This window comes from Callorhinus ursinus, unplaced genomic scaffold (genome assembly GCF_003265705.2).
Source record: "Callorhinus ursinus isolate GAN/ISIS: 27379988/994484 unplaced genomic scaffold, GSC_fseal_2.0 scaffold3, whole genome shotgun sequence".
NCBI classification, from domain to species: Eukaryota; Metazoa; Chordata; class Mammalia; order Carnivora; family Otariidae; genus Callorhinus; species Callorhinus ursinus.
In genome coordinates, this window is record NW_027397065.1 from 14,522,504 (window position 1) to 14,536,943 (window position 14,440).

Genomic DNA, 14,440 nt, shown 5'->3' on the forward strand with positions numbered 1-14,440 from the left:
GTCACATATTCAAACCAATGAATATGTAACTATATAGATCAGCTCTATGTTTGTATTACCTCTCCGAGGTTAAGGGGAAGTTTTCTGACTGACATATGGCTGACAATAAATCAGATTTCATTAGACAAATAGGGAGGGGGAATGAAAGGGTATTTAGCCAAATGATACAATATCCAAAAAGACTCATTTATGAAAGGAGTATAATATGTTGAAGGGGCAAGGTTTAGTATGGGTAGAGCATGATGAGAGAAAGTGACAAGATGATTTTAAGTCAACTTTCTGCAAAAAAAAAAGTTATTAATCCTCAGGAAAAACCAATTTGCTAAGTAACAATTTTCAAAAGGTAATTTACTTATAATTACTATTTACCCAGTAATCAAGGCAGCATTTAAAAAATTTCAAGCAGAGTTTATAGAAATTTATTACATGATGTTTACCATAAACCTTGAGGAAGTTTTTAATACTTTATTTTTACTTTTATTTTTAATGTATTATTACTGTATGGCTGAGGCTGGCCAAAGTTTAATATATTCATTTGGTTTTCCAAATTTTGGGCCTTGGACATTAGAAAATAAAAATACCTTACATACTTCTAATTTTGGCATCTATACATTTTGAGTATCAAAGATTTTATCCTTAAATCAAGAGTTTTTCTCTTCTAATGAACATGCAACCCAGTCTTTTCTTAAGCATGTTTTAGTTCCTATATATCTTGACTTACTTGATTAAATGAATATTCTACATTTATTTTGAAAATGTAATGCATGGTAAGTGTCTAAAATATGAAATACCCTCAATATGTTTAATCTAGGTTACACTGAAAATCCATGGTGAATCAATGTTGGGGAAAGTAAAAGTGAATTAAAACACAGCTAAATCTTTGAAAAAAAAGTCTTAAAAGACCATTAGCTTCATTCCATGAAGACAAATTCATAAAACTCTAGATATAATAGAAGAACATTTTAAATTTGGGGCAATACGTGTGCACATTAAGTGAATCTTTGGTAACCCTTTCCAGTTTCACTACTTAGAATATCCATTTCCCATTTCACACAACATTTAAATCTACCATCTCTTGTTTGCATATTGTGAACTGAGTGATTGCCAATATGTACCAGATACTAGTTTACCTTTGCTTTATAAATGGGTCCCAAAACTAACTTTGCTTTCAAATTTGATTTAGGTTCATTAGGGCTCCTTAGTCATTTATTGTTAAAAGATAATGCTCCACTGTTAGCATTCAGATATCCAGAATAACCAGTATGCTTCAAAATATCCTCTCAAAATAAAACCACTAACCAGTGATCCAATAGACCTAAACAACATCAACAACAACAAAAAAATCAATCGTAATTTATAAATTTCTTCATCTTTCTCCTTTCTCAACCAGTCTTACTCATTTCTTTTGGAAGTGTTTGCTTGTGCTAGAATCCATTGCCTCTACTCTTGCTGATGGCAAGAACCTGAGAACCCCAGGTAAAGACATACGGTTCTTCTACAATAGGACATGACTCCCATGACCCATGGTGTAGTATGTAGTCTTTAGGTCAGATCCAGTTATTTATTTTTTCTCCTTGGCATTTTTTTGGGGGGAATGCATCCCTTTTCAATACTGATGCCTCTATGTGGCCTTTTCCTATATACCATGGATAAGTGGGCCTTTTTTTGGCTGTTCTTGGAACCTCGCTCACATGGTTTACACAGGTCGTATGCTCCCTGCTCAGCAGTTGTATCCTTCTGTACTTTTGTAAACCTCTTGTCTGTTTCAGACAGGATTACTAGCCAGCCCATGATGTTCTATCTCCTTAAACATAAGGCAAATGTTTGTGACTACTTTTCTACACCGTGACACTCTTCCTCCTACTCACCATCTCCACTTCTGAAAAAGTAAATTTATGTGCTTTTGTCACCATATGTTATTATAATATTGCTGACTATATTTCCTATGCTGTATTTATAATCACTGTGATTTGTTTTTTTTTTTTACAACTGGAAGTTTGTACCTCTCAATTTCCTTATTTATTTATACTTCAATACATTTTTAAAATTTATATGCTTTTATTATTACGAGGAAGACAGAATATTATGAATAGACATGTTATTGTGTATTCACATCTTTTTACATATATATTTTTAAAAATAATTGTATTATTATTATTAGCCTGAGCTCATGACATCTCTAAACATTTAAAGCAATAGGTATTTTATCATATTCTGTCTTTCTGAGTGCTCCCTGGCTGCAAATTTTAAACATCATGACTTATTGACAAACTTTACTCAAGCAGAACACCTTAATGTTGAGATTTTTTTTACTAGATCTTCCTATTTAAGCCCAGATATGTATCCATGCATATACACATATTACATATATAATTTTTAGTCTTTGGTATTGGGACGCCTGGGTGGCTCAGTCGTTAAGTGTCTGCCTTCGGCTCAGATCATGATCCCTTTTAAGATGCAGACTCTCCTCTTCGTATACCAGCCCCTCGCCCACCATAGAAATGATTTGATAAAGGAGAGAATTTCTAGTGTTTGGCCTACCATTCATTTTATTCCCAGTCAGATGTTTTCTTTCAAAATCTGTTTGAAATGTGGTTTGCTTCCTCTACATTTACACTTGTTGACTGTGCTACAATGTTTCCTGAAGTCCAAGAATGGTAACACAGCTCAGTCATTTTTTTTTCTTTTCCAATAGTTACAATTATTGGTTCTTCAATTAATGTCCACAAGCTATAAATTACTCAGTTACTTGCAGCTATTGGATTTGTGTTTCTTGCCTACCCAGAACTCATATTTCTGAATCAAAAAGTGTGCTGCATTTTCTCTACATTTCCCTTTATTCACTATATTTTAATTTACAAAACCAATATAAAAATATGAAGAAATCTATAATCCTAACATACTTTTGAATTTTTTTATGTAGAAAAAACAATTTGTAATTTTTTATCTTTGTTTTCATTTCTTTACTATAATTTTACTCAGGGGATCTGCTTGTGTTAAAGCCCTAAATAAAATCCTTTTACTCACATTTTATATATTTTTAATATCTTATAACTTGTTTTAGAATCTCTCACTTTCATAAAACACTCTGCTTATTTCTCACATCTTACTGCCTGTGCTAAGTTCATGATCCCTTTTGTCATGTGCATGTATTTAGTTTTTCATTAGAATTTATAAGACAGGATAAACTGCAGAGCCAATAATTTTTTAGTGATAGATACCTTGAACATAAAGCTTTATCAGTTTCATGAGTCCTTTTCCAAGTTTAGTTTTGATTGTTGAATTCCTCCATATAAATTCTTCTTAAATTACATTGTTCTTTAAGATGATTGTAATAATCCATTTCATTTTCTGTATTATTTGAAAGGAAATCATATTTGAATCTATATTTTCAAATAAAGATTATATTATTCTTTAACTATTTTTTAGACTGAATCCTGACATGTGTAATTTTTTTCTATAATGTTATTTAGGCTCATTAAATAATCATCCTCTCTTATTAAGATATTTTTCTTTTCAATTGCCATAGGCCTAGCTAAATCACACAATCTTATTCATCATTATTAAAAAGGACATCATTTTAGCCATTATAAATCTTTTTTGGTATTTTGCTAGCTAGCTTTAAGTTTAGTTAGACTATTTTTTATTTATGTCAGTGATCTTTTAAAATATAAACTACATGAAATTCTTTTGCAGATTAAAATCTTGATCAGCTAGGTACTCATTGGTATTTTTTCTTTTTAAAAAAAAATTTATTTTCTGGGGGGGGCGCCTAGGTGGCTCAGCTGGTTAGGTAACTGCCTTCGGCTCAGGTCATGATCCTGGAGTCCCAGGATGGAGTCCCGCATCGGGCTCCCTGCTCAGCGGGGAGTCTGCTTCGCCCTCTGACCCTCTTCCCTCTCATGTGCTCGCTTTCTCTCTCTCATTCTCTCTCTCAAATAAATAAAATCTTTAAAAAAATTTTTATTTTTTCTTAAGTAATCTCTACAGCCAGTGTGGGGCTTGAACTTAAAATGCTGAGATCGAGAGTCACCTGCTCTACCAACTGAGCCAGCCAGGCACTGCTCATTGATATTTTTTCTAAAACTGAAATTTATTTTTCAACTTTGGAAGACATTTCATTGTCTCCTGGTTTGCATTGTTGGTAATTATGAATCTGCTGTCAATCTGTCATTCCTTTTTTCTCTGAATGGATGTTTAAAGTTCCATTCTTTAATTTTGTGTTTCACAATTTTACTACTGGGTGTTTAGATGTGGATTTTTTTTAAAGATTTTATTTATTTATTTGACAGACACAGTTAGAGAGGGAACACAAGCAGGAGGAGAGGGAAAAGCCATCTTCCCACAGAGAAGGGAGCCCAATGTGGCGCTCCATCCCAGAACCCTGGATCATGACCTGAGCTGAAGGCAGACGCTTAACGACTGAGCCACCCAAGCACCCCCAGATGTGGATTTTTTTTAAAAAATTGTTTCAAGTTTTTGTGCTACCTGAATTATAGGATGTAATATTTAATCAATTTTAGTAAGTTCTTAGCTAATATAATTTCAAAATTATACAACTAATCTAATATCCCTATACAACAAAATTATACAACTAATCTAATATCTCTATACTCTACTTACACTTAAATTGAGTGCACATAGCAGATTTTCTTATTCTTTTCTTTTCTTTAATCTCCTAAATCCTCTCTTTTATTCTTTTTATAGTTTTTCAAATTTGTGCGGCATTCTGGGCAATTTTATATCTAATTTGCAATCCACTAATTTTCTTTTTAATAATATGATAATTAATTGTCCCCTGAGATTATTTTTAATTAGTATACTTTATTTTTTAGTGAAGTTTTAGGTTTATAGAAAAATTGAGCAGGAAGTGAATTCCCATATACTTCCTCTCATCATGCCCAGTTTCTCCTATTATTAGCATCTTACATGTCTGTAGTACTTTTATTAGAGTTGATGGGCCAATATTGGATACAATATTATTAATGCTATATGGATTTGTGCTGTTATATGGATTTTTACAAATGATTAATTTCATTACCATTACAGTACATATACATTTATTTCAGTACTTTAAAAATCCCCTTTTCTCCCCATTCCTCTCTACTCCTCCCCCCTTTGCCCCCACCAAAGCCCTGCCAAATCCTTGACAATCACTGATCTTTCTAAGGTCTCTTTAGTTTTGCTTTTTCTAGAATATCATATAGTTGGAATCACACAAGATGTAATCTTTTCAGACAGTCTTATTTTAGCTAGTAATACACATTTAGGCTTTCTCCTTGTCTCTTCATGGCTTCTTAGCTCATTTCTTTTTATCATTAAATAATTACTATTCCATTGTATGGATGTTCTATAGTTTATCTACTTACCAATTAAAAAATATGTTGGTTGCTTCCAAGCTTTGGCAATTATGACTAAAGCTTCTATAAACATTTGTGCACAGGTTTTTTTTGTAAACATAAGTTTTCAACTCATTTTGATAAATGCAAAGGAGCATAATTGTTGGATTGAATGGCAAGATCATGTTTAGCTTTGTAAGAAATAGCTAAACTCTTCCACCGTTAATGTACTATTTTGCGTTTTCACCAGAAATGAATGAGAGTTTTTGTTGCCCCATGTCTGCATTAGCATTTAGTGTTGTTTGTGTTTTAGATTTTAGCCATTAATTTTTGGGCTCTGTACACTGTTCCATTTATCTATTTGTTTATTCTTTCACCAATAGTACACTGTTTTGATTACTGTAGCTTTATAGCAAGTCTTAAAGTTAGGTGGTGTTAGTTCTCTAATTTGTTCTATAATATTGTGTTGGCCCTTGAGAGTCTTTTCTTTTCCATGTAAACTTCAGAATTAGTTTCTTGATATCTACATCCAATGAGATCGAAATTCTTAAGAGTTCATACATAGAGATCGAGGTATTTAGAAGTTCTATTTGGGATTTTTTTTTTTTTTTGGTATTTTTTCAAATCTTCCTTATTTGCAATCTTACATTCTTTGCCTATTTGTATTGTCTCTTAATTTATTTAAATATAAATATCATTACTCTAAATTGTGTATCAGATAATTCAAATATATAACAAACTAGGGCGTCTAATTCTGCTTTTTGTTTCTTTCGGCTCTTATGCATGATAGCTTGTTTTTTCATGTGTTTTGTTATTGTGGATCATGAACTCATATTCATTGGGTTTTAAGTATGGAAAAAATATCAGATCTTGATTGAGCATGATGTATCAGGGAGAATTTTTTTTTTCACCTGAAAGGACATAGTAGTACCACTCTAGATCACATAAAATTGATTTTTTGAAGTTTATTTTGTTTTTTTTCCCCATAGAAATTTTGTGGGCCACAAAGGTAACATGTGTTTACATTTAAAACCCATATGATGGAAGGACTATGTTCCAAATTCTCTGATAATTTTTCATTACTTAAATTTCAGTCCAAGAGGACTAGTTTTGTTGTTGTTGTTTTCATCATCGGATAGCAGTATAGTTTTATCCCCCACTGACATAGGTAAGGTTGCCTAGATGCAGAATGTGAGTGGGAGATCCTTGTTAACATGATTTATTGGGAAAGTTCTTTCAGAAAAAGAGGTGTGAAAAGAGCTGGATAGAGCAGGTGAATTCATCCTGCAACTTGCTTGTTTAGTGACAGTTCTTCATAGGATGGTCTCTCATGGAAAAGTGATTGTATTTTATACCATTCTCGTGGTTCCATCCACATGTTTCTTCCCCAGTCTTTCAAGAGTGCTCCTTTCAGACTAATGATGTATTATATGGTGACTAACATAACATAAAATTAAATTAAATTAAAAAAAATAAAGTAATGATGAATGTTGGTTAAAAAAAAAAAAGGTGCTCCTTTCAGGCTGCTGATCAACCATCTAAGACATTTGCCACTGCTCACAGATCTGAGTATACTTTGACCACTTGTTTTTCCAGATAAAATGTATGACTTGATTCACTGTCCAAAACTCAGACCTCAGGAGGGTCTTCCCTTACTGTTGTTATTCAGAGGACTCCTGAATGAGGTAGTCCATTAATTGTTCATTTTTGGCTTGCCCCCATATACTAAACTGTCTTATCTTTTAACTAAAGTTGTATTCTTTTCCTCCTCTCAGTTCCTCACAGGGAAACTCCCTTAGGGCCATGCGTGTGAACTGGGTATGGTTTTACAACACTCTTAATTTGAAGTGGTCGGTTATCATTGTTGTTGTTTCTAACAAACTAAGAATTTTGCTTTTAGCCTGATGCAAGAGCCAGCTTAAAGAACTCTTCTACTTAAATCTGAAATATATGCACCAAAAATACACAGAATTGGCCTTCTGCCATACCTGCTCTATCCCTTCTAGCCAATTAGAGTTTTGGTCTGATAAAATCATCCCTGATTGGGACCATTCAATTCTCCATATGGACACAAAGGATCTCCAATTTCCCAGCCCTTAGGGTAACTTAGGCTGACGATTTGCTGACTGTTTTTTTTAAAGTTTGGTTCACCCTTCCTTTCTATAAATAGCACAAAAGAAAATCTTGGTAAAATCTGATCTGGGATTCTAAGGAACAGAGTAAAATTAAAACAAGAAAGCAGATTGCAAAATATCTTGTGGAAACATCAAGAAATAGGTTGAAGATGTACTTGACAGGAATCTTAAATGTAATTTTTTTTCCTGCTCTTTGAAAAAGCTAGCTATCTGACTTATCTTTGGATAAATTAAACAATTAATTCCACCAAATGGAGATACACTGCCCAAGCTCTTACCTCTTTCTGTCCTCTTTCAAAGTAGGAACTGTGAAAGTTTGAAAGTCCCTTTGCCTTCTTTTTCTTTTGTATTCTTTTACATATATGCACAAAATGTGTTTTACTCATAGGCTTGGATTACAGGTTTATTTTTATTGTGATAACTCATGAAAATAGCTGGGGGAAATAATTAGATTTATTTGAAATATTCAAAGATATAAATATAACATTAAAATTGTAGTGTAGGCCATCCTCTAATTAGATTTTTAGAGGAATTCAAAAGTATACACTTAAGAACCATGGACACAATCTATCCTATTTAAAACTCAGCTTATTTTAAATTATGTAATAATGATTGGGAAAATCTCTTTACCCTTATTAAAGTGCCTCTGTATTGCTAGCTCAGAAAGCATCCAATTATTGAGACCCAAAATAATTTCATTTTATGGCTTGTTAGATGTATGTTTTTGGAAAAATTTCATGTTGCTTAAGTATATTTCATTTTTCACAAAAAATAGTTTTCATTGTTTGACTATCCTTCCTTGGGTTTGTAAGACATATAGGGGAAATGTTTATTTGTTCTTTGTATGACTTCAAAATGAGTATGCAATAAAGGCATGCACAATTGGTGGATCACATGTTAAGAATAGGTTTAGTTTTATAAGACACCACCAACTGTCTTTGAAAGTAAATAGGCCATTTTGCATTCCCACAAGAAATATATAAGACTTCCTATTGTTCCACGTCTTTACCAGCATATGGTGTTGTCAGTGTTCTGGATTTTGGCCATTCTAATAGATATTTAGTGGTTTCTCATTATTGTTTTATTTTACATTTCTCTGATGATGTATGATGAAGAGCATGTTTTCATATCCTTATTTGCCATCTGTTTATCCTCTGCAGTGAGGTGTCAAAGTCTTTGCCACCCCGCTCCTGTTTTTAAAATTGGGTGTTTCCTTACTGTTGAGTTTTCAGGGTTCTTTGTATATTTTTAGATAACAGTTCTTTCTTATAATTTGTATTTTGCAAATATTTTCTCCTAGTCTGAGAGTTGTCTTCTCATTCTCTTGGCACTGTTTTTAATTTTAATGAAGTCCAGCTTATTGATTATTTCTTTCATGGATTGTGCTTTTGATGTTGTATCTGAAAAGTCGTGGCCATACTGAAGGCTAAGTTCTCTGATGTGGTATCTTCTAGGAGTTTTATTGTTTTGTATTTTACATTTAAGTATGTGACCTATTTTGAATCACTTTTTGTGAAGAGTATAAGGTCTGTGTCTAGATTCATTTATTTGCACGTGGATGTCCAGTTGTTCCCTTACCATTTGTTGAAAAGACTATCTCTGCTCCATTGTATTGCCTGTGCTCTTTCTTTAAAGATCAGTTGACTCTGTTTATGTGGGTCTAATTTCTGGGTTTTAGATTCTGTTTCATTGATCTGTTTTTATAGTCTTTCACAAATACTGCACTGTTTTGATTACTGTAGCTTTACAATAAGTCTTGACATTGGGCTGTGTCACTCCTACAGCTTTTTCTTCTCCTTCAGTATAGTGTTGGCTATTCTTATATTTTATCTTTCATTCTGTAAGAAAAACACCTACAAAAAGGAAGTATGAGAAAGCCTGCATGTTTATGCCTGGTTGGTATTGCCAGGACAAAAGAGTGCCTGTGGGTACACCAATCTGTTAAGGTAAGTAGATATGGTGACACATGTATTTTAAAATTAATTTTTTAAAGATTTTATCTATTTATTTGAGAGAGAGAGAGAAGGAGAGAAATAGTGACGGAGAGCATGAGTGAGGAGGAGAGGGAGAAGCAGGCTCCCCGCCAAGCACGGAGCCTGACACGGGTCTCGATCCCAGGACCCTGGGAAGCATCTGAAGGCAGACACTCAACCAACTGAGCCACCCAGTCACCCCTAATATTAATTTTTAAAATAATTTCTATGTTCATACCCTTGTGTCATATGTCAGTAGCTGGGAAAGAATATGAATATGAATAGCATAAACTTATCTTCAGTGAACCATTATTCCAGTAAGACAGATGTCTATAGCCTCTTTCTCCATGGACTCCTGGACGCTGCCCTCCCCTGCTTTTCCTTCTACTTCTGTGAACATATTTTCCATTTTCCTTAGGAGATTTGACTTTGTAGATTTCTACTTCACATGAAGAATGATGTTTTTAAAACATAAATTAGACCATATTGAATACATCAGACTGCTATCCATCTGTCCCACCCCCCAAGCATGTACATGTAATCAGTATCCCCTTTGCTCTAAGAAAATAAAACACATTAACCCCCCGATATCTGACCTCTCTTCACTTTCCAGCCTCTTCTCTGCTTCTCTGCTTCACTCTCTGCACCAACCACTGCAATTATTTTTTTTAAGGTCCTCATATCATGTTTCTTCATATTATAGTGTTATAGGGCTCTGGTTCATGCTTTCTTCTTGCCAGACTCATCCTTTCCTCCTCCTCCTCTTCTTTATCCTTAAATTCTTATATGTCACTTACTCAGTGAAGTCTTCCCTGGCCTCCTTGGTTAGGATAACTCTTTCTTTCCTAAAGTTGTTATGATAGCATTATTATACACAATGAAATTATTATATAGCATTAAGTTATTATAGCATTCCTCTTTCATTGCACTCATTATTGTTAAGTTATTACATTTATCTTGTAATTCATTCATTAATGTCTACCTTCCCCCATAAAATTGAGAGCTGTATTAAGGCAATTCTTTGTCTACCCTGACTCAACAATGCATGACCAGTAACTAGTGCAAGTACTAACACGTAGCTGACAATCAATGCAAGTATGTTGGAGGAATGCATTTAAATAGATGAATATGGTACCACATGAATAAAATGGTAATCAACACATAAATAAAGTATACAATCTGGCAGGACCAAATTTGGATAAGTCCCTGTTCAAGACCCAATTGCATATGCATATTGCATATTCAACATGAAATATGTCATACTCTCCAATTGGATGATTAGACAATTTACTTTCTTACCTAGGTTTGGGCAGCATTTAAAGAAACCAACAAGGGATCTCCAGGGTGGCCCTGAGGCCTAAGGAAAAGGGATAGAGTGATTACTAGATCCCAGAACAACTAGCTGCATGGAGACATCCATTTGACTGGAGTTGTGGCTTTCCATAGAGGAACTCCTTCAGCTGGTAGTGAACTTGTGAGGAGGTAGCTAAAGAAAGCCCTGTGCTGGCTCTATGTATTCATTTCCTATTGTTGCTGTAACAAAAATCCATGATCATCAAGATGAATGACAACACAAATTTATTATATTATAGTCCCATAAGCCAGAAATCTTATATGCGTCTCACTGGGTTAAAATTAATGTGTTAGCAAAGCTGTGTTCCTTCTGGAGACTTCAGAAGTCAATCTGTTTTCTTGCTTCTCACAGTGTCCAGGGGACACCTACATTCCTTGGCTTATGGCCCCTTACATCTTTAAAGCTAGTAAGGTAGCATCTTCAAATCTCCTTCCAATTCTCAGACTTCTGCTTTTGTCCCCACATTTCACCAGTTCTGCTCTCCACCTCCCACCATTCCCTGCCTCATCTTGCTTTCTCTCTGACTCTGACCCTCATGCCTACCTCTTAAAGAACCTTGTGATAACATTGGATCCCCTGGGAAAATTCAGAATAATATCTCTCAGAAATTCTTTTTTTTAAAGATTTTATTTATTTTGAGAGAGAGAGAGAGAGAGAACATGAGCAGGGGGGAGGGGCAGAGGGAGAAGCAGACTCCCCATTGAGCAGGGAGCCCAATGCAGGGGACTCTGGGATCATGACCTGAGCTGAAGGCACATGCCCAACCGACTGAGCCACCCAGGCTCCCCCCTATCTCAGAAATTCTTAACATACCTGCAAATTTCTTTTTTCCATATAGTATTCACAGGTTCTGAGGATTGAGGGGTGGATGTCTTTGAGGGGCCTTTATTCAGACTACCACATATTTTCTTTAGCCTCTGTTCTCCTGCTGTTGCCTCCCATTGGTCTCATTGAACTAAAAGCCAGGGGAGTAAAGGAACCCATTGATGTAGCCTACATAGAATGGCCTCAAGGGTACAGTGCTTGATGGATCTGGAAGGGTGAATAGAATATATGCAGAGACCTAATATATAGGATTCAATACTATTACTCAATTGTCTTTGGTTCTACCCTATCCATATCACAACCTGGATAGGTCTTTTCATTCATAAGTTTGGTTTGTTCAGTAATATGTGTTATGCCTCCACTACATATTTTTAAAATTGAAAAAAACCTATGAAAATGAAAAAAATATATAGAAATGCCCATTTGATTTGATTGGTTTTAGTTTTATTTTTCTCAAATAAAAATTCCCTAGATTCCTAGATTCAGAAAAACTGGAAAGAAGTAATCTTATTACAGTTTTCTCTGACTTCAAGTGTTTTAAAATACACAATCATTTAAATAGTTTGGACATAATATAACTATATATTTGATGCATGGAGCAGAGGTTTTGTCCATCTCACCTAAGATGATTGCAATCATGTCATTGGGTTCTACAGAACAATTTAAAATTGAAATATGTTCATATTTATGTGGGAAATTCTTAGATGAGGTGCAGACATATTGTCAGACATTTAAGGTCTATACACTCAATAAATATATAAAAAGTCATTATTTTAAGCTAGTGGGAAGGACATTTTAAAGGGATGGTTTAGAAAAGAATAAAAGACAATGGAAAGTTTTCTTGATTTGAGATTAAAAAGTGAAAGACTCATCTTGGAACTAAAACCATGATTAATTAAACAGCCATAGTGGTACTTGTAAACAATTATATATTGACCCAGGAGGGTATTGGATAATTTTGCTTCCTTTTGCAGTCTGTCTTCTCTGTTATGAAGGACTCTTGGTTTGCATGGTAATAGTGGTTATCTTATGTAATGTGACTAAAGTTCCTGAGGATGTTTGTGAAATGTGTTATTGTAGTTATGAATCATCCTAGTTACTGCCAATATTCTTCATTTTCAGAAGCTAGAGGAAAATGACTCAGTTAAGCCAACCTAATTGATGTAGCGTATTGGGGAGGATTTATTATTATGGATAAGTATAAAATACTCTCTTTCCCTGGTACCCCTCCTGTTTGGGGGCATATTTCCCTAGTATATGGAGGTCTTTGGTACAAGTTATTTTTACTCCTAAGAAGTTGACACATATTGACCTTAGGTACTGAAATATTTAAACATGCCTGATTCTATAAGTAGGCTTGTTGGTATAATCAAGAACCAATTTCCTCTACAACATTTCTGTAAGTCACACATAACCCTCATAATAAATGATACCTAGGAATCACTAAGATAAACTTTGCTTATTGAGATCTTAGTTTTTAAATTTTTCTTCCTTACTCTAATTTTTCTTCTGATGTCTAGGTGTTGGAAGATATCAATTAAAGCTTTTTTTTTTCCACTTAGGGTTTAGCAAAATTATTTATCTCTCACTCAAGAAAATTAGAGTGTTCTTTCCTTCTACATCTCTTTTCTAAATACTTTCTCCATTTTTCTAAATTTTGGACCATTCATCTCATTCTGTTGTATTTCAGGGCGATGTGGAGGAAATAATATAATTACTACTGGTCTATTAATTGAAAACGTCTATATATAAGTTCATTTGTGCAAAATGAATAAATCCATCTGGTATTATTTCCCATCAAAGAATTTTTCAATATTATAACTAAGAATATTATAATTATTCCAAGATGAAGGCAGAAGTAATTTATTTTTCTCCATTTTTAATTAGTCATTTCAGAAATATTAATCAAACAGGTACTATATACTTGCACTGTAATGTGATCATTTTTTGGGGGGATAGATATGTTTAATACACATTTTTGTTTCTGAAGGTGCTGACATTACAATTGACATGAACATATTATGTAATGTTTCTCTTTTATCCTTAAAGCTGGAGTTAGGTTTAAGGTGAATTTAGTAAACAGTAGTTGTTAGTGCAGTTGAAGAATTATGGGAGCTGGTGTAGAGAAGATGGCACTTTTTTACCTGCAAAGAGATAAGAAACTACATAATTTATAGTTAGATTCAATGACAGAAATAACCATAGTGTATTTATGGGAGGACATAGGAAGAGCAGGCAAGACAAAGAAGGGTCAAGAAAGGGAACTTCTAGCAGGAAGTTTCTGGCAGAAAAGTGTCCATTTTCAAAGATAATTAAGACCAAGTAGGAGAAAAAAATAGTGATGAACTTTAGAGGGTATCACTTGTTCAAAGAGTCAAAGTAGGTTAACATGGGTAACATGTAAGATTTGAGAAGAAAGAGAGGCTTGCTCCCAAGGACATCAAGGACCACATCAGGGCAGGTCTTATGTGTTAGGCCAGACATCCTTGTAGTAACAAGGCATTTACCTCTCTGTCTCAGTGTCCTAATATAAAAAAAATGTGAATAATAATGCTGGCTACATCATATGGAACTTGTGAGAATAGTAGGATTTTCTATATATCTCCCATAAAACCAATCCCTGGCATAGGAAGTACTGGATAAATGCCAAGTTAACTCTTGAAGAATTTAAAGCAGGAAAATGACACCATACATAAAATCTCATCCAGAGCACATGTCTTTCTTTATGATATATTTGGTATTTCCTTTATCATTATGAGATTTTTCTGGTTTTCTTTAATAGGGTAAACTAAGGGAAAAGTTGCTCAATCACCA